This window comes from Haliotis asinina, chromosome 4, assembly GCF_037392515.1.
Source record: "Haliotis asinina isolate JCU_RB_2024 chromosome 4, JCU_Hal_asi_v2, whole genome shotgun sequence".
Taxonomy (NCBI): Eukaryota; Metazoa; Mollusca; class Gastropoda; order Lepetellida; family Haliotidae; genus Haliotis; species Haliotis asinina.
Genome location: NC_090283.1, coordinates 29,607,217 through 29,628,906, shown reverse-complemented (window position 1 = coordinate 29,628,906; position 21,690 = coordinate 29,607,217). Strand labels below are relative to the sequence as shown.

At 41.3% G+C, this 21,690-nt stretch overlaps 1 long non-coding RNA gene across 1 annotated transcript; it reads left to right on the top strand.

Moving 5' to 3' along the window:
* The first annotated feature begins 11,404 nt into the window (after positions 1 to 11,404).
* LOC137282002 (uncharacterized) lies at positions 11,405 to 12,275 on the top strand. The gene is made up of 3 exons (XR_010956781.1): positions 11,405 to 11,451; positions 11,636 to 11,684; positions 12,170 to 12,275. It is a non-coding gene; the product is annotated as an uncharacterized lncRNA (long non-coding RNA).
* Positions 12,276 to 21,690: the final 9,415 nt, after the last annotated feature.

The window sequence follows — 21,690 nt, the reverse complement described above, 5'->3', positions numbered from 1 at the left end:
TGACAGTTTTAATGAGTTAATGAATACCTCTACATTAACCATTCTTAGTCCCCCTTCTTCATATTTTCTAATAGTGTTGTTCGCTTTATCTTATCGCGCTTATCATTCCAGATGAATTTATAAAATATATTGTTTAATTTATCAATGAATTCCTTTGGAGGATTTGGGAGTGAAGTGAATATATGCACTAATGATGAGAGTGCTAAAGTTTTAATAACCGTTATTTTCCCTATTAATGTCAAATTTCTTTTTCTCCAATTCCCAAGAGTTCTATTAATAATTTCTAGTCTTTTTCTTGTATTAATTACCCAAAGGTTATTCAACTTAGGATTAAGCTTTATTCCTAGTACATCAAAATCCCCACTGTGCCAATCAAGCTTAAGATCCTGACATAACATCATGTTACTACCTGCCATTGAGCCTATCCATATTGCTTTAGTCTTCTCTACGTTTATTCTTAAACCAGACATTTTGTAGAAATTATTTAGGGTGTCAATTGCTATGCTTAAGCTTTCTTCACATCCATCAAGAAATAATTCAGTATCATCTGCATATTGTCCAATTTTATGTTCAGTATTATTCAACGTCATTCCTTTTATTGCACTGTTGTTACGGATCATTGTTCCTAAAATTTCTGCCACTAAAAGGAATATGTAGGGAGAGACCGGGTCGCCTTGTCTACAGCCCCTTTCATTGTGAAAAAACTGAGATAGATGACCATTTTGTATAACACAAGATGTAGGATCATTGATTAATATTTTGATCCATTTTTCCATATTAGGTCCAAAGCCAAATTTTCCTATTGTTAGAATTATAAATTCTTTAGAGACAGTGTCGAAAGCTTTTTCAAAGTCAATAAGTAACAACAGTCCCATTTTACCCTGTAATTTTGCTTCAAACATAATATCATATACCAGTCTAATGTTCTCACTAATACATCTTCCAGGGATAAACCCTGTCTGAGTTTCATGAATTACTGTATTCAAAGTTTTTTTAATTCTATTGGCTATACATGTACTGAGTATTTTATACACAGAATTTAGAAGGGAAATTGGGCGCCAGTTTTTTAACAACTGTCTATTTTTGTTAGCTTTTGGAATGCATGTGATGACGCCTCTTTTGATTGTTGGACTTAACATATTTTGCCTGAATGTTTCTGATATATATCTACAAACCCAAATATGGAGAGCTTTCCAGAAAAATTTAAAGAATTCTATTGGGAAACCATCTATTCCTGGGCTTTTGTTATTTTTCATTGATTTAACAGCTTGTGTTATCTCATCTATTGTAATGTCACCCTCAAGAGTTTCAGCTTCAACAGTTGTTAGTTTTGGTGTAATAATATCATTGAATATCTCAATATATTTACTTGCTATTGTACCACCTGATGCATATAAATTTTCATAAAATTTTCTCTGCTCATATAAAATAGCCTTACCATCTGATATTACTTCTCCTTTATCATTAATGACACTATTCATAAGCTCACTGGTATAATTTCTGTTTTCGAGATGACAGAAATATTTGGTTGTTTTTTCTCCTTCCTCGTACCACTGAATTCTATTTCTTATTTGTATACCTCTTATTTCAGCTTCTTTTAATTTTTCAAATTCTAGTTTACATTTGGATAGTTCAGCAAGTTTAGTTTCACACACTGTTTGGAAATTTTCTCTGATTTCTTCTTCCATTGCAGAGATTGTTTTTTATGATATTGTTTTCCCCCACACTTTCATCAAAAATGTTTCTAAAAACAATGTGTCACTTATTTTAAGTTGTAATTTTGAGTCCTCAGTATGACCTAGTTCATCCTCAGTGCAGTTACAGTATTCTAATTTTGTTTCAAGAAGCATGTCCTTGACCATATTTACATAGTCTTGATTATATAGTAAGGATGTATTTAATTTCCAGTATCCACCACCCCGTTCCTTATGAAGTTCACTGGAAAAGGACATAGTAATTGCCGAATGATCAGATTTATATCCTGGAAGTATGGAACAGTCACTTGTCATGTTTGCTAAATCTTGTGAAACTAAAAAGAAATCAAGTCTGGACTGTTGTTTCGGGGTTTTTTTCCACCATGTGTACTTTTTAACATCGTAAGTTTTCACAATCGAACGCAAAGCAAACACTTAAACCTTATTTTATCGTCACTTCAGAATTCATTCGTTCTACCCTTTTTGTGCTTAAACACAAGTTCATCTTGCATCGTTAGAGCTAAGAAATATGCAAACTGACACATAGCATAGTCCAACAGAATGCGTTTCTTCAGGGAGATCAACCAGGAACATATTATTTGTGACGTGACTGCAGTCTGCCTTGAAGTGTGCACTGTCGCTGATTGCTGTGCACCAACGAGGCGTTGTCGATATGTAGGACTGGCTATTGTAAAGAGTTAATTATACTTGGGATCACTGAGACAGGCCTATGCATTCGGGGACTGGATATTCAGGTGTGTATATCACTGGAAGGTCGCTCAGGGTGTGGGAGACGCAGATCAAGTAGACGTGTGTTATGCAGTTTATGAAGTAGGTGAAGTGGGTGAAGTACAAGCGACATGAGATCCTGTGTCTCTTTTTATCTCTCCATCCGTCCCTCTCCTCGTGGCCCTGTTGAGATACAAATCTCTCCCTTCTATTACCCATCTTTCTCTCATTCAGGTACGCGCTTCTCCACATATAATCCCAACACAAACAAAGTCACTCCTGCCTGTATCCACTTCACCTCCCATTAAACACTTATCACATCTACCTGCAAACGTATTTTCCCACTACACGTCGGTAACTTCTACCTGTAGCCACCCGTCCTCCCAATGCACACCTTACCTGTGTTACCTCTCCTCCAATTACACAGCTGTCACTCCTACCAGTATCCAGCTCTCCTCCCAGAACACACCTGTCACATATCTACATCTCCTCTCACTGCATACCTGTCACTTCTACCTTTATATACCTCTCCTCCAACTATAACACCTCTCACTCTACCTGCATCTACCTCTAATCCCACTGCACCCCGTCACTTCTGCTTTTATATACCTCTCCTCTAAATACACACCTGTCCCTTCTACCTGTATCTACCTCTCCTCCCACTGCATACATGTCACTTCTACCTGTATCTACTCTTTCTGCCACTACACACTTGTCACTCCTACCTGTATCCAGCTCTCCTCCCACTACACACCTGTCACATATCTACCTCTCCTCCCACTGCATACCTGTCACTCCTACCTTTATAAACCTCTCCTCCCACAACACACCTGTCACTCCTACATTTATATACCTCTCATTTCACTATAACACCTCTAACTTCTAGCTGTATTTTAACACTCATCCAACTACATACCTGTCACTTCTACCTGTATCTACCTCTCCTCCCACTGCATACATGTCACTTCTATCTCCATCTACTGTTCCTGCCACTACACACTTGTCACTCCTACCTGTATCCAGCTCTATTTCCACTACACACCTGTCACATATCTACTTCTCCCCCCACTGCATACCTGTCACTTCTATCTTTATATACCTCTCCTCAAACTATAACATCACTCACTTCTATCTGTATCTACCTCTCTTCCCATTCCAACCCGTCACGTCTGCTTTTATATACCTCTCCTCCAACTACACACCTGTCACTTCTACCTGTATCTACCTCTCCTCCCACCGCATACATGTCACTTCTACCTCCATCTACTGTTTTTGCCACTACACACCTGTCACACCTACCTGTATCCAGATACACTCCCACTACACATCTGTCACATATCTACCCTTTCCTCCCACTGCATACCTGTCACTTCTACTTTTATATACCTCTCCTCCCACTATAACACCTCTTACCTGTCACTTCTACCTGCATCTACTGTTTCTGCCACTACACATCTGTCACATATATCTACCTCTCCTCCCACTGTATACCTGTCACTCCTACCTTTATATACCTCTCCTGCAACTACACACCTGTCACTTCTACATGTATCTCCCTCTCCTCCCAACGCATACCTGTCACTTTTACCCGCATACCTCTTTTATATACCTCTCCTAAAACTACACACCAGTCACTTCCACCTGTATCTAAATCTCCTCCCACTGCACCCCTGTCACTTCTGCTTTTATATACCTCTTCCAACTACACACCTGTCACTTTAAAATGTATCTAAATCTCCTCCCACTGCATATCTGTCACTTCCACTTCCATCTACTGTTTCTGCCACTACACACCTGTCACTCCTACCTGTATCCAGCTCTCCTCCCACTACAAACCTGCCATATATCTACCTCTCCTCCCACTGCATACCTGTCACTCCTACCTTTATATAAATCTCCTACAATTACACACCTGTCACTTCTACCTTTATATACCTCTCCTCCCACTATAACACCTCTCACTTCTACCTGTATCTTTCTCTCCTCCCACTGCACACCTGTCACTTCTGTTTTTATATACCTCTTCCAACTACACACCTGTCATTTCAACCTCTATCTACCTCTCCTCCCACTGCATATCTGTCACATGTAAAAGCATCTACTGTTCCTGCCAATACACACCTGTCACTCCTGCCTCTATCCAGCTCTCCACCCACAATAACACCTCTCACTTCTATTTGTATCTACCTCTCCTCCCACTGGACATCTGTCACTTCTGATTGTATATACCTCTCCTCCAACTACACACCAATCACTTCTACCTATATCTACCTCTCCTCCCACTGCAGACCTGTCACTTCTACCTGTTTCCAGCTCTCCTCCCACTACACACCTGTCACATATCTACCTCTCTTCCCACTGCATACCTGTCACTCCTACCTGTATATACCTCTCATCCAAACGAAACACCTGTCACTTCTACCTCTATCTAAGTCTAGTCCCACTGGATACCTGTCACTTCTACCTGCATCTACTGTTTCTGCCACTACACATCTGCCACATATATCTACCTCTCCTCCCACTGCATACCTGTCACTCCTACCTTTATATACCTCTCCTGCAACTACACACCTGTCACTTCTACATGTATCTCCTTCTCCTCCCACCGCATACCTGTCACTTTTACCCGCATCTACTGTTCCTGCCACTACACACCTGTCACTTCTACCTTTATCCAGCTCTCCACCCACTATAACACATCTCACTTCTACTTGTATCTACCTCTTCTCAAACTGCATACCTGTCACTTTTACCTGCATCTACTGTTTCTGCCACTACACACCTGTCACTTCTACGTGTATCCAGCTGTCCTCCCACTACACACCTATCACATATCTACCTCTTCTCCCACTGCATACCTGCCACTCCTACCTGTATCTACCTCTCCTCCCACTGTACTCCGTCAGTTCTACTTTTATATACCTCACCTCACACTGCACACCTGTCACTTCCACTTCAATCTACTGTTTTTGCCACTACACACCTGTCACTCCTACCTGTATCCAGCTCTCCTCCCACTACAAACCTGCCATATATCTACCTCTCCTCCCACTGCATACCTGTCACTCCTACCTTTATATAAATCTCCTACAGTTACACACCTGTCACTTCTACCTTTATATACCTCTCCTCCCACTATAACACCTCTCACTTCTACCTGTATCTTTCTCTCCTCCCACTGCACACCTGTCACTTCTGTTTTTATATACCTCTTCCAACTACACACCTGTCATTTCAACCTCTATCTACCTCTCCTCCCACTGCATATCTGTCACATGTAAAAGCATCTACTGTTCCTGCCAATACACACCTGTCACTCCTACCTCTATCCAGCTCTCCACCAACAATAACACCTCGCACTTCTATTTGTATCTACCTCTCCTCCCACTGGACATCTGTCACTTCTGATTGTATATACCTCTCCTCCAACTACACACCAATCACTTCTACCTATATCTACCTCTCCTCCCACTGCAGACCTGTAACTTCTACCTGTTTCCAGCTCTCCTCCCACTACACACCTGTCACATATCTACCTCTCTTCCCACTATATACCTGTCACTCCTACCTGTATATACCTCTCATCCAAACGAAACACCTGTCACTTCTACCTCTATCTAAGTCTAGTCCCACTGGATACCTGTCACTTCTACCTGCATCTACTGTTTCTGCCACTACACATCTGCCACATATATCTACCTCTCCTCCCACTGCATACCTGTCACTCCTACCTTTATATACCTCTCCTGCAACTACACACCTGTCACTTCTACATGTATCTCCTTCTCCTCCCACCGCATACCTGTCACTTTTACCCGCATCTACTGTTCCTGCCACTACACACCTGTCACTTCTACCTTTATCCAGCTCTCCACCCACTATAACACATCTCACTTCTACTTGTATCTACCTCTTCTCAAACTGCATACCTGTCACTTTTACCTGCATCTACTGTTTCTGCCACTACACACCTGTCACTTCTACGTGTATCCAGCTGTCCTCCCACTACACACCTATCACATATCTACCTCTTCTCCCACTGCATACCTGCCACTCCTACCTGTATCTACCTCTCCTCCCACTGTACCCCGTCAGTTCTACTTTTATATACCTCACCTCCCACTGCACACCTGTCACTTCTAACTGCATCTACTGTTCCTGCCACTACACACCTCTCACTCCTACCTGTATAGAGCTCTCCTTCCACTATAACACCTGTCACTTCTACCTGTATCTACCTCCCCTCCCACTACATACCTGTCACTTCTACGTTCATGTACTCATCCATCCACTACACACCTCTCACTCCTACCTGTATCCATCTCTCCACCCACTACACACTTGTCACATATCCACCTTTCCTCCAACTGCATACCTGTCACTCCTACCTATATATACCTCTCCCCCAACTACACACCTGTCACTTCTATCTGTATCTCCCTCTCCTCCCACTCTATACATGTCACTTTTACCTGCATCTACCGTTCCTGCCACTACAGACCTGTAACTCCTACCTGTATCCAGCTCTCCTACCACTACACACCTGTCACATAACTACCTCTAATACCACTGCATACCTCTCACTCCTACCTTTATATACCTCTAATCCCACTATAACACCATTCACTTCTACCTCTATCTACATCAACTCCCACTGCACCCCTGTCAATTCTGCTTTTATATACCTCTTCCATCAACACACCTGTCACTTCTACCTGTATCTACATCTCCTCCCACCGCATACCTGTCACTTCCACTTCCATCTACTGTTTCTGCCACTACACACCTGTCACTCCTACCTGTATCCAGCTTTCCTCCCACTACACACCTATCACATATCTACCTCTCACTCCTATTACACACCTGTCACTTCTACCTTTATATACCTCTCCTCCCACTAAAACATCACTCACTTCTATCTGTATCTACATCTCCTCCCACCGCATACCTGTCACTTCCACTTCCATCTACTGTTTCTGCCACTACACACCTGTCACTCCTACCTGTATCCAGCTCTCCTCCCACTACAAACCTGCCATATATCTACCTCTACTCCCACTGCATACCTGTCACTCCTACCTTTATATAAATCTCCTACAATTACACACCTGTCACTTCTACCTTTATATACCTCTCCTCCCACTATAACACCTCTCACTTCTACCTGTATCTTTCTCTCCTCCCACTGCACACCTGTCACTTCTGTTTTTATATACCTCTTCCAACTACACACCTATGATTTCTACCTCTATCTACCTCTCCTCCCACTGTCACATGTAAAAGCATCTACTGTTCCTGCCAATACACACCTGTCACTCCTACCTCTATCCAGCTCTCCACCCACAATAACACCTCTCACTTCTATTTGTATCTACCTCTCCTCCCACTAGACATCTGTCACTTCTGATTGTATATACCTCTCCTCCAACTACTCACCAATCACTTCTACCTATATCTACCTCTCCTCCCACTGCAGACCTGTCACTTCTACCTGTTTCCAGCTCTCCTCCCACTACACACCTGTCACATATCTACCTCTCTTCCCACTGCATACCTGTCACTCCTACCTTTATATACCTCTCATCCAAACGAAACACCTGTCACTTCTACCTCTATCTAAGTCTAGTCCCACTGGATACCTGTCACTTCTACCTGCATCTACTGTTTCTGCCACTACACATCTGCCACATATATCTACCTCTCCTCCCACTGCATACCTGTCACTCCTACCTTTATATACCTCTCCTGCAACTACACACCTGTCACTTCTACATGTATCTACCTCTCCTTCCTCCGCATACCTGTCACTTTTACCCGCATCTACTGTTCCTGCCACTACACACCTGTCACTTCTACCTTTATCCAGCTCTCCACCCACTATAACACATCTCACTTCTACTTGTATCTACCTCTTCTCAAACTGCATACCTGTCACTTTTACCTGCATCTACTGTGTCTGCCACTACACACCTGTCACTTCTACGTGTATCCAGCTGTCCTCCCACTACACACCTATCACATATCTACCTCTTCTCCCACTGCATACCTGCCACTTCTACCTTTATATACCTCTCCTCAAACTATAACACCATTCACTTCTACCTGTATCTTCCTCTCCTTCCGCTGCACACCTGTCACTTCTGTTTTTATATATCTCTTCCAACTACACACCTGTGATTTCTACCTGTATCTACCTCTCCTCCCACTGCATATTTGCAACTTCTACCTGTATCTACTGTTAATGCCACTACACACCTGACACTCCTACCTTTATCCAGCTCTCCACCCACTATAACACCTCTCACTCCTACTTGTATCTACCTCTCCTCCCACTGGACACCTGTCACTCCTACCTTTATACACCTCTCCTCCAACTACACACCAATCACTTCTACCTATATCTACCTCTCCTCCCACTGCAGACCTGTCACTTTTACCTGTTTCCAGCATTCCTCCCACTACACACCTGTCACATATCTACCTCTCCTCCCACTGCCTACCTGTCACTCCTACCTTTATATACCTCTCATCCAAACGAAACACCTGTCACTTCTACCTCTATCTATCTCTAGTCAAACGAAACACCTGTCACTTCTACCTGCATCTACTGTTTCTGCCACTACACATCTGCCACATATATCTACCTCTCCTCCCACTGCATACCTGTCACTTCTACCTTTATATAAATCTCCTGCAACTACACACCTGTCACTTCTACATGTATCTACCTCTCCTTCCACCGCATACCAATGTATACCTGTCACTTCTACCTTTATACACCTCTCCTTCCACAGTAACACCATTCATTTCTACCTGTATCTACTTCAACTCCCACTGCATACCTGTCACTTCTACCTGCATCTACCTCTAGTCCCACTGGATACCTGTCACTTCTACCTGCATCTACTGTACCGGCCACTACACATCTGTCACATATCTACCTCTCCTCCCATTGCATACCTGTCACTCCTACCTTTATATACCTCTCCTACAACTACACACCTGTCACTTCTACCTGTATCTGCCTCTTCTCAAACTGCATACCTGTCACTTTTACCTCCATCTACAGTTTCTGCCACTACACTCCTGTCACTCCTAGCTGTATCCAGCTCTCCCCCCAGTACACACCTATCACATATCTACCTCTCTTCCCACTGCATACCTGCCACTACTACCTTTATATACCTCTCCTACAACTGCATACCTGTCACTTCTCCCTTTATATACCTCTCCTCCCACTATAACATCACTCACTTCTACCTGTTTCTACCTCTCCTCCCACTGCATACCTGTCACTTTTACCTGCATCTACTCTTCCTGCCACTTCACAATTGTCACTCCTACCTGTACCCAGCTCTCCTCCCACTACACACCTGTCACCTATCCAGATCTCTTCCCACTGCATACCTGTCACTAGTACCTTTATATACCTATCCTCCAACTACACAGTTGTCACTTCTACCTTTATCTACCTCTCCTCCCACTGCATACTTGTCACTTCTACCTGCATGTACGCTTCCTGCCACGACACACCTGTCACTCCTACCTGTATCCAGCTCTCCTCCCACTACACACCTGTCACGTATCTACCTCTCCTCTTACTGCATAGCTGTCACTCCTACCTTTTTATACCTCTCCTCCAACTACACACCTGTCAAGCATACCTGTATCCACCTCTCCTCTCACTACACACCTGTCACTCCTACCTGTATCCACCTTTCTTACTACATAAACGTCCTTCTTATCTGTAATTCCCTCTCCTGTTACACCCTTCTTTCTGTCACCGTTCCCATTACCTGCACACCCTGCAATTACCCACCCTCCCTCTTATCGAGACCCGACCCATGACCAATTTCTCTCCCTGATGTATGCCCTTTTAATATCTGTATTCAAAGAGGAACATATTGTCTGAGATATTTTTTTCATAATTCACTGTTGTTTTTGGAAGTAGTCACAAATAGTGGTCAATCGTTATAATGTGATACAATGGGATTGGCTTTGTTTTAATGCATTTTTTCTTTTTCTGTTGAAGCGGAATTAGAGAGCAGGTATTTCGAGGAGTCAGTGTACCATTCTTGATAATCCCTTCCTATTATTGAATTGAAGATATGTTGTAGACTGCACTATTTTAGTGGAATAGAGGCAGTGACATTTTCCTTTTCAGAATGGACGCCTTCCCCAAAAGTTCTATCTGCCAACAGCAGTTTACCTTGAAAAGTCCAGCTCCCTTCCTACTGCCCTGTCTACACGATGTATGTGAGACATGAGAGTATCAACAAAGTTATAAATGACACAGAGAATGCAAGCAGCGCTCTGAAGAAGGCCATCCACCACACTTTCCATTCTCTGAGGACATAACTCGACCAAAGAGAGAAGGAACTGATCATCGAGCTTGAGAATAAGACGAAGCAGGAACTGTCAAATCTGCACACCGAAAAGGTTACCTCTGAAGGCGAGAGTGAACGATGCAAGTGGATCTCAGACTATATCAAGACCGTTCTCAGATATCTTCAAACTCGGACTTTCTCACACTGGAGACTTCAATACAAGACACAACGAAGACGCACCTCGTATCACTTCCACCAGAGAGGCACAGGACACCTGCAGCCAAATTCAACACGAGGGGGCTGGATAACTTGAAATCCGACATCTCTGCCTTCAGATCTGTCAATGGACATGTTTCACCATCTGATAAGCACACACTTACATGTGCTTACTTCTTACTTTATGAATACGTCTTAATGTTTACAGTAACACCGATAAAACTTTGTCAAAAATGAACAAAGTTTGAAACCTTTTTTTATATCTTGCAATTATATAAAGAGCCCGTAAAATGGCTTATCGACGCTGTTTTTAGACATTTCCAATAACAATAATTCAGTGAAACATTTAAATCAGTTGAGGAAGCATTAGCTGGTTATCATGATATAAAAGGCTTGAATAGTGAACAGCTGTAGCTTATCTTACAGACAAAGGTACATAGACCGCCGAGTTCCATTTAATTGACACGAAGAACGCACGCAGGCAGGTAAGTACTTCTTAATCTGCAGACAAGCGTATATACGTCGCTTATTAGGTAACTAACATCAACATTTCACAATGTACATATTATAATGTTCACCTTGTCTGTAAACTGAGCTCGTATATTAGAGCTGAAACATGCCAATGTGAATCTAAGATCGCGACATTGAATTATTTTATCTCGTTTCAAGGTGAAGTCCCCGGAAGCTGTCAACGTTTCAACACCACTGCCACAGTTTGGTAAGGTTATTTTTCATTACCTTGAAAACATTTATAAAATAGAAAATAACAAAATTAAAAACACTACTGTTTACATCTTTTTTCCTCCTGCTATGTTATCAGAATGGATACATAGTTATTCTGATATATATCAGAAACACATTCCCAAACATCCTTATGATTTGAATAGAAATATTAACGAATGGTCACAAGTTAACGACATTAGCAAATACATAGCTTGGTAATCAACATTCGGGTTTTGTACAATATGTTATCCTGGTAGTGCGATATGTGTACACATAATGGACAAGGATCCTTCATATTATCATTACCCGACAGCAGTCACATTTTGTGTAAATCTTCAGTGTTAGACGGATCCAGATGCGTCGTGGATATGGTATGCTAAGATGGAGAACCCCCAAGTCCTGAAAATCGAACTTGCTCTTTATTTGTTCATGTCTGTAAGTAGTGATGGTTTTGTTCTTTAATCCTGAAATATTTTACAGATGCGGGGAGTAACACCTACAGTCTGCAAACAGAAACAAGGACCACGTTGACATTACTATGTGAGTCAAATCAGTCTAGTAGTTGTTGACGTTACACTACTGATGTGCGCGCTTCTCAAACAGGATATGTTACTGACTCTGCCCTAACGTGCAACCACTGGGATGTTGTACAGGACGCTGCGGAAATACTTTCACACTGAGCGCTTTCAGATAATATCACTGAAATCCATTGGGAGCCCAATTTTAGTCTCAGACATTTTCTTATCAAAGACATGGGAATGGTTATAATGCGTGTATGTTTTCCATCTTCTGATTGCATGGTAAGGCATTGGATTTAGACTCATTAAAGCATGGGCTCCTGGGGTTTGAGGGTGCGAGGTGTACCATCTCCAAGGATAAAGATCCAGAGGGACTTGAGGTGTTGGGAAGTATGGGGTTTGAGGGTGCGAGGTTTACCATCTCCAAGGAAAAAGATACAGAGAGCTCGAGGTGTCATGAAGTAATGGGTGTGAGGGTGCGAGGTGTATCCTCTCCAAGGATAAAGATCCAGAGAGCTTGAGGTGTCACGAAGGAGTCCACTTGTGACCGGCTGCAACAACCTTGTTTGCAGACTCTTTCAGTGGTGTCACCACCCTTAGTGTACAGTACACAAACCTGTGCACTTAAAAGATACGTCAGTAAGTGACCAGGTGGTGGCCAAAACGTGAAAACGTGAAAACATCTACTTGCGGGTACAGCAACGGCAGTACATTTGTACAAAGTACTGTGACTCTGTGTCCCAATTCACCCAGCTGTAAATGGGTACCTCATATGGATGTGAAAACCGCAATGACTTGGTGCACCTAATAACTGCAAGACTGGTATGGTCCCTAGGAAGTTGAAATTCATAATCAATTCAGGGCCGTAGGTAACTTTCTTTAATAAGGTGGTCACTATATAACGTTAAAAGAATCATATGTCAATATATACTCTGATGCATGAAAAAGTAACCTGTAAAATATTCCCCCTTGGAGACTATACTTAAAGAGCATTTATGCATAGTAAGTTAGCATGCCTAAACAATGAATACGATCAAATATATTCAGCAGATGATACAATTTTGTGTTTCTAAGCCGGAGTAAACGTTGAAACTGCAAGCTTAGTATTCAATGGAGTTTATAGCCAACATTTAGATTACCGACACAAATATTTTCACAGCGTTAAAATGTCTATTTATATCAGAATTCTAACACAATTCACACAGACGAAAATGGCAGCCGATATTCAGTGCGGTGTTTCACTGAAACGAGGTTGACAATAAAATGTCTAATTTGTTGTCTAAAGTCGGGAAATGCATTAAATTGTAAACAAAATGTATATTTTCATGTCCTCAACTACAACTGGACGCTGCTCGAGCCAACACAGACATGTGCCACGTAACTACAGACGGTCAGCTGGTCAACTCACAGCCCGCCAGACAACACAGACACAGCGGCAGGTTGCGGAAATATCTGGGTACATGTGCCTCCATCTCCATCCCCTTTCCTCCATCCCCTCTACTGTCACCCCTGCCCCACACACCCCATAGTACTGGAAGACACACTCTAGGGTGGGTGTGGTGAGTAGAGGGTGGTGGCTTGTCCTGGAGGTGGGTGTGGTGGAGGAAAGCCAGGTGGACAGTGAGATGTATGTTTGTTGACAGTGCCTCTCCTGGTGTGTCATTGTAGGGAGATGTGGCACACACCGGGGGTTCTCTGTACCAGGGTGTGGCAGCAGGGGGAGATGGGGAAGTGTTACAGTAACACAATATCTAACACACTCGGCACACAGGCCACCCTCCACTATGGCGTTGTGCTGGATGTGGGGAGGGGGAGACTCTCCTTCATCGACCTCGACAGAGAGGTTTTTTAGCCAAGTTGGATGTTGAGTGGAGGGAGTCTCTTCTTCCCGTGTTTGGTGCTGGGCCACCAGGTCTCTACACAGTCAACATGAAGGTGATAAGTGGGGCAGATATCACCATGACTGACGCCAAAACGTCACTTATCTATGACGCCTTGAATTGGACAATAAAATAATCACGGCATTGTGTAAACATGTAAGTGTGGTTTATTTATTTAAAATGTCAAATGTAAATGTAGTGATTGAGGCGGACGTATAAGGTGTTTGTCTATGTGTACACGAATGTAACGTAGTCAACTAAATGTCGAGATGTTCAGATTCGATTCTGAAGTCAAAATTGAAACTGAAATATGGAAAAATGTAAGTTTGGGTGTCCACGTTTTCACGATACCCCGCTTTACTAGCGTCATAGAGATAAACATACATACATACATACATACATACATACATACATACATACATACATACATACATACATACATACATACATACATACATACATACATACATACATACATACATACATACATACATACATACATACATACATACATACATACAAAGAGACAGACAGTAGTGTAGTAATGATCACTGTAGAAGGTTCCTACGATGTTGGAACGGCCTGCAGGCCCAGCGCCGATTGGTATTGCATCTTGCCGGCAGTTTGAAGTATGTTCACGCCCTTGTAGCCCTCAGTATATTTTCTCCAAAAAGAGCCTTTCTCACTGACTTTGAGAATCATCCATGAGTGAGTGACGAGAACGATTAATTATAAAAATACAAATAAATTGATAGCACATACATTGTAAAAACCTGTCAACGAAGGACAGTAAAACTAACTGGAATACCACAGAGTAAAGCGTAAAACTAGTGATTAGACCTACAACAATGTATCTATAGAGGACAATACAATATAAACATGAACTATAGGTTGCCAAGAACTGAAGATAGAACACTATATTAAGGACCATGGAGACTTACAGTACATTTGCTTCCTGCCTATGCCTACATGGCTTGGTAACCAACAAAACATGATGTCGTACTGGCCAGTAGCAAGATCATTATACAATTCTATAATTTCTATTAAAAGTCGATGTTTACATAACAGGTTTTTAATTGCCTGGAGGCAAGAAAGAGAGTCTGAATAGGTTATATACTGTTTATGTCTAGGATGTCTTTCAATATATTTAAGAGCCGTTAATATAGCGTTTGCTTCTGCTGTGAAAATAGCACTGTTATCCGGTAATCTGAAATGCAGGATTATCCTCCTTAGAATATAGTTTTGTTATGCATTGTAAGGAGAGTTTTATACGTCGTTGAGTAAGAGATGGCTCAGCGGTCTCGACGTAAAGACTGCCAATAGGAGAAGTTCTAAATGACCCAAGACAAATCCTTAGACCTTGATGGTGGATAAAATCAAGTATTTTGATGGTGCTTTTACAGGCTTCCCCATACACGATGGAGCTATAATCAAGCTTCGAACAGATGAGAAATCTGTATAGGTGGAATAGGGCACTTTGGTCTCCTCCCCACTTAGAACTGGAAACAATTTTTAACAGATCAAGTGCTTTAAGGGGTTTAATGTGGGGTAGAAAAGTTAAGTATGAGTCGAAAATAAGACCCAAGAACTTGGCCTCCTTTACTACTTTATGCGGTTTGTACTTTCTGCAGAAATGTAAACAATTTGTTTTTGTTATAGAAAATTTAAATTCGTTTCCAAGTGACCATTTTTCAATTATATTGAGACAGATCTGTAATTGCCAATCTATTGTATGCATATTTCTGCCTGTAGAAGAAACTTTAAAATCATCCAAGACTATTGGTTTTTATACTAAATAAAGACACAGACAAAATACTGCCTTGTGGAACACCCTCATGTTGATGAAAGTAGTCTGAGAGGGTTGATCCCACACGTACTTGAAACTGTCTGTCAGTTAAAAAATTAGATATGAATTGAGGCAAGCGACCTCTCAACCCAAAAGAGTGTAAATCTTTAAAAATAGCATGCTTCCAAGTAGTACCATATGCTTTTACAAATTCAAAAAGTTTGATACTGCATGTTGTTTTTTTTTAATGAAAGAATTTTTAACAAATCATTCAAAACGACCCAAGTGGTCAATTGTGCTTCGGTCTTTACGCAAACTACGTTGTATATCAGTGATGAGAGTGTTGGTTTCCAAAAACCAAACTAAGCAATTACTTACCATTCGCTCCATGGTTTTGCAAACGCAGCTAGTTAAGGAAATAGGTCAATAATTTGATGGATCTCTATAACCCCTGCCAGGCTTTGAAATAAGAACAACTATCATGGCTTTCCATCTTGTTACAGGCGGATCATCGGAAGGGTTAAGTGCTGTAAGTACTGTTGGAAAATGGTCACAACCACAGAGATCATTATGAACTGAGCATTCAAATTCAATATAAACGTTTGAATCAGTGAGTGACAGGTCTAAAGAAGTACATGTTCCCGTTGCTGGATGTAAATATATGTCAGAGCCATCATTGAATGTACATACGTTATTATTGAATATAAACGCTTCAAGAACTTTCCCTTTATTGTTAGTATCAGGACTTCCCCGTAATGGGTTATGTCCATTGAGTTCACCCATTATGATACAAGAGTTTGGTAATTGGCCAAAAAAATCTTGAAGATCAGCCTGGTGAAGAAAGGAAGAAGGAGAGATATACAAGGAACAAAAACAAAAAGTTATATGTAAAGTAAGACAAACAGCAACAACCTGAAGAGTGGTTTTAAGAGGAACAGGGCTATGAATAATACCTTGTATCACCAATATGGAATATCCACTAGTAGTTTTGTCACCAGGGTGTGCAAAAGAATGATAAGAATGGTGTTTACGCAACTCAAACTTCTCATTTTGTTTGAAGTACGTTTGTTGACAACTAAATGCTGATATTTTAAAGTCCTGTGCTAGTAATTGTACTTCATTAAAATTGGTCCTAAGTCCTCTGCAATTCCAATGGATTAAGGAGTTATTGTTCATTTAATAGCAGGGTGTAGTACTGGGGACAGACTTTTCACCTTCCGAGGCGAACTGCTTCTATTTCGCGCATGGGAATGAAAAAGTCTTCTAAAAGTCGAAACTTCCTATGTGTTTGTACAGGATCACGTGATCCCTTTTGTACTCGATCAGAGTTTTGTCCGTAATCTACTTTTTGGCATTTTTTCACAACAGGAGATATTGTTTGCAAGCAACAACTGCAGAATATGGTACACCTGATGGCTGAGGGGAGGCTACATTTATTAAACGTTTTGCCTCATGATACCTGACATTCTTTTGGATTTGGATTTTGAATTTCATATTCACGTTTTCAGTCATGACATGACTTTGACGAAGACATGTGATCTCCCAGACATTTGACACATTTTGGAGAAGACAAACAGTCAGAGCCTTCATGATCATCTTTACCACATCTATAGCGTGTTGCACGATTCCCGCAGGATTGGGCACCGTGATCAAACTTTTGACACGGGTAACAACGATGTTGCAATATCCAGCTTTTATGTACTCTGGGTGTTGGAGTTGTGAAAAAGAAATTAAGTATGTGTTGGTATTTAAAGTTTCTCCATTTTTCTTAAACGTGAATCGTTTAACACGAGTGACTCCTTGATTTTGATGTAGGCAAACGAGCGATCTCTGTCTCTCAAAATGCCTTTGCTACTGTTCAGAGACGTGCGGAGAACTGAAACTTCATTATTGATAAGCTGTTCTGTGGCAACGAGGGTAGCAGATTGTTTTGTCATTTGACATTCTATGAGGAGAAACCGTGATCTATTTTTTCTAACAGCTAACATCATCAACAAGTCAATAAATTGCTTTGGATGTCGCAAATGGATTTAGTTTTGGCGGTTCACCGTCAGTAGAATCCACTCCATGTATTTGGATATCTGTTTGTGGTGCTGTCCTCAAACACTCACGTAGTGCTCGTTTATGTTTTTGAGGTTGAGCCATGGTTAATAATAGAAAGTTCACGATCCCAGCTCCCCACCCTCCACCGAGTGTCACATATACACCAGTCGGTCTCCGACAGGCAGCACCAAGAATACTGAAATCGTATACTCCAGCAGAAGATTAATAAGAAATTAATCGATCCATTAGATTGGCCCATGAGCCACCGCCTTCTGGGCATAAATCTCTAGGCAAAGTTCATAACATCAGTTTTCAAATCCAAAAGTGTTATGTGAGTAAAAAGCCAAGACCAAAATTGAAACAATACAAAGTCAATCAATCAATCAAACTTTATTTCTGTACAAAGGTCATCGGTCCACAAAGTCAAATGTGTGCAACTACATGAATAATCCACGCACAGGGCTTGGCATGTCCAGCCGATTGGTCGAGGCGGGCCCATTCGACCACCCGTCTAGGCGAAGTCAGGGCCAAAGTGGTGTGTAGAACAACAGGAACACAGTTGCAGGCCCCTATTGCCCTCAACCACAAGGATCCCTTCCTCCACCGACACAGGGCCGCAACCCTGGGCAAAAGGGTTGGTGGACCAAATATCCCCCCGGGTCCACAACGGGGGTGAACGGCTCTCAGCGTTACCAAACACCCACCAAGTTCCGGTACCTAACAGTTCTACTTTCTGGTATTTCAGCGCTATGCGCAGAGGAATGACAAAACCAGTCTTTGCTAAAAATACAAATTTCTGTTTGCCCGATAGTGTTCGTTTATTAATTTCGTGGAAACAGTGTGGAACAAGGCACAATGTAGTTTATTTTGCTTTTATTGGGTTGACTTAAACAAACTGGGCCTGCAGATTTCAGATCCTGTAGATTAGAGACATAGGGATTGAATACATTCGGTAGCACCTCCATTAGTGATCATTCGAAATGTTCCCTTGGAGTAAAAGTTCATAGCGACTTGTTGAAAGATATCGACTGACTGACATGTAAAGGAAATACGCGTGTGTCATTGAAACGTGCCTGTATTAAGCAAGAGTTGCCCAATCCAACAGAAAAAGGTGAAAGGTTTCTCAGATAGCACGTTCATGGGTCATGTAACCTTCAGATACAGATTCACTTTGTCACCTTTCATAAAATACATTTCTTCGTGTAATTTACCTTACATACATACCAGCGTTACTCAAGCCCCATCCATTGAATGTGCATATTTGAAAAAAGAAACAACCATGAAATAATTATCTGAAATTTATATTTGGTAACATTTACTTCTAATCTGAAATTAATGCACCGATAAGGGTATATAAGCAATTTTGTAAATATGGTCATACGACCTATAGAGTCGGCTATTGACATCGTGGTTAGTGTCCAAGCTAGTATCAATTTTGCGTCAGGACGACCTTGAGACATGCATGCCAATAACTTACCATTGTTCATTTTTAAACGCCTATGTCTTGTAATGTCAAAAATATTAAAACAACAACAAGCCTTGCTCATAAATATTTTCATCTGATTTCAAACACAAAATAATGAACTATTCCGGGGATCACATTCATGTCCACAAGAAATATTTCCAAATTTCACTTCAACACTATTACTTGATATTCCCTCAACAGACAAATAGATGGTTCGCTATATTACATGAAAGGTATTATAATTAGGCATTCGTTTTTGGTGTTATGAGAGACTGAAAATGTACAAAGTAAATTTACTAAAATACAATTGAAAAAAAACACATTAAATGGATAATATGCACAGGTAAAAGTACTTTATGGTATATAATATCCTTACGTAAATTTAGATGGCTTTGCAGGTTTTGGCACTTACATGTACAACATTAAGGCCGGCCAGGATAAAACTTAACATCACCATCTTGTAGATTGCCATCAGGCCACTTATCATTACATTTAGTGGAAACATTGTTAATAAAAGATCATTATAAACAGGGCATTAAAGTAGTACATGTATATCATCTTCTACACAGTCGGTAAATTAAAACACATGACTCATTGACGATCACGTTCGTGTAGCACCCAGTTTAAAGTCTAATCGGTGCAACCCCACATCTGAATACTCCATGAGATCTTCAGTTTGGTCTCACGATTCACGACTGACGCATCGGCATATACGTCGCTGGCGACAAGAACGGCAGCGTTGGACCAATCATAGTTGGACAGACGTTGTGTATTCGGATGTTTCAGGGTTTACCTAGGACTGTTGCAGTGCAGGGTAGAAGGAATGTTGTTATCATAACATAGAAGAACTTTTCGCTAATAGCTCAGTAATGGAGAAGGATTGGATCACTGTGGTTAGCAGAACATCTATGATTTACGCGGTTGGCACTGCCACGATGACAACATCCTGGAGGCACAGGTGGTGCAATTTACACGTCCACATAGACGTCGGTTTCTCTTTTTGGACCACAATGGAAGAGTGAGTAAGCATGGTTTAAAATAAACTAAGTTGACATGATACTTTTGATTTGGAGTATGTCACTGCATTGTCTTGAGAAAAGAAGCGCATTCAGGCGATATTAGTTTTTTGGACCACGCCCTAAAATTAAAAACGGGTGCAATCATATTGTGGAGTGTTTGATTTCAGTTCTTACCCCTGGATATGTAACTGCTGTTGACCATTATTTCCTAAATAGACTTCATTCATTCAGGGCATAGATGCAGTCTGCAAATACATTTCTCACCCATCGAATGGATACCTTCACACAATAACTTTCAATCTGCAAAACCTAAGGGTGATCTTGGACTTGTAGCTTCATTGGTTCAAAGGGGGCACCAGCCACTGAATATACCTTTTCGACTGGAATTTTCAGAGGGTTCTTTGAGTACAGCAAAGTAAACGTATGCCCATAGGTAAGTCCAGTTTCTCTATATAAGACAATCGCCTCGTGATTCCCTGGGTATGGATACACAACCATGTCGTCTCCATAATAAAGCGTTCTGAAAGGTTCGTATCCCACCTCATCATTATCGGCGTACGTTGGTCCCAGTTTCCATCCCTCATTGGTTTTCTGAAGAACACCATAACAGATGACGTCACCAGAACTTTTATCTAAGGCTACAAAGACAGTCGCCGCTCTTGCAATGGTGCACCTGTAGAAGTAAGTAGTTCTCTTCTCTGTAGGTATCTCTGCATTGTATTCCTCGACACCATTCAGGGATATATCAGTTAATGGAGGTATGTAAATCCGAGTTTTCAGTGCAGGAGGAAACATCATACTGCTTTTTTCTTGTTCTCAACATCAGAATTTCAAAAAAAAAGGTCTGAAAAGTTTAAAGTTATTGTGAATAGTAAGTATTAAAACGTTTCTCCGTTGAGGCTTTGATAATGCTGTTCCCACCAACGTCATGACTATCCTCCGGTGGTAATGCATCTTCTCTACCACGCCTAACCCAACTTGAGAAGTCTCGTTGTCGATGACTTCAAAATTGGCAAAACAACCTAGATATGCAAAAATGTCAACAGATTACTTCGTGTAATAGTATGTCATTATTTGTACAAACGAATAATACATAACATGATAGGTGTAACAGGGGTTTTAACGTCACGTCAAGTTAATTCATTATTAGTGACGTGAATGCACACGCGAGTGGCTTCTTGCTGTCACATGAACTTAAACCGGTTTCATTGTGCTCGTCCAGGATAACATTCAGATGAGCATCTAATCTAATCGAGTCAGTAAGGAATTGAGTCAGGGATGTTACTGTAG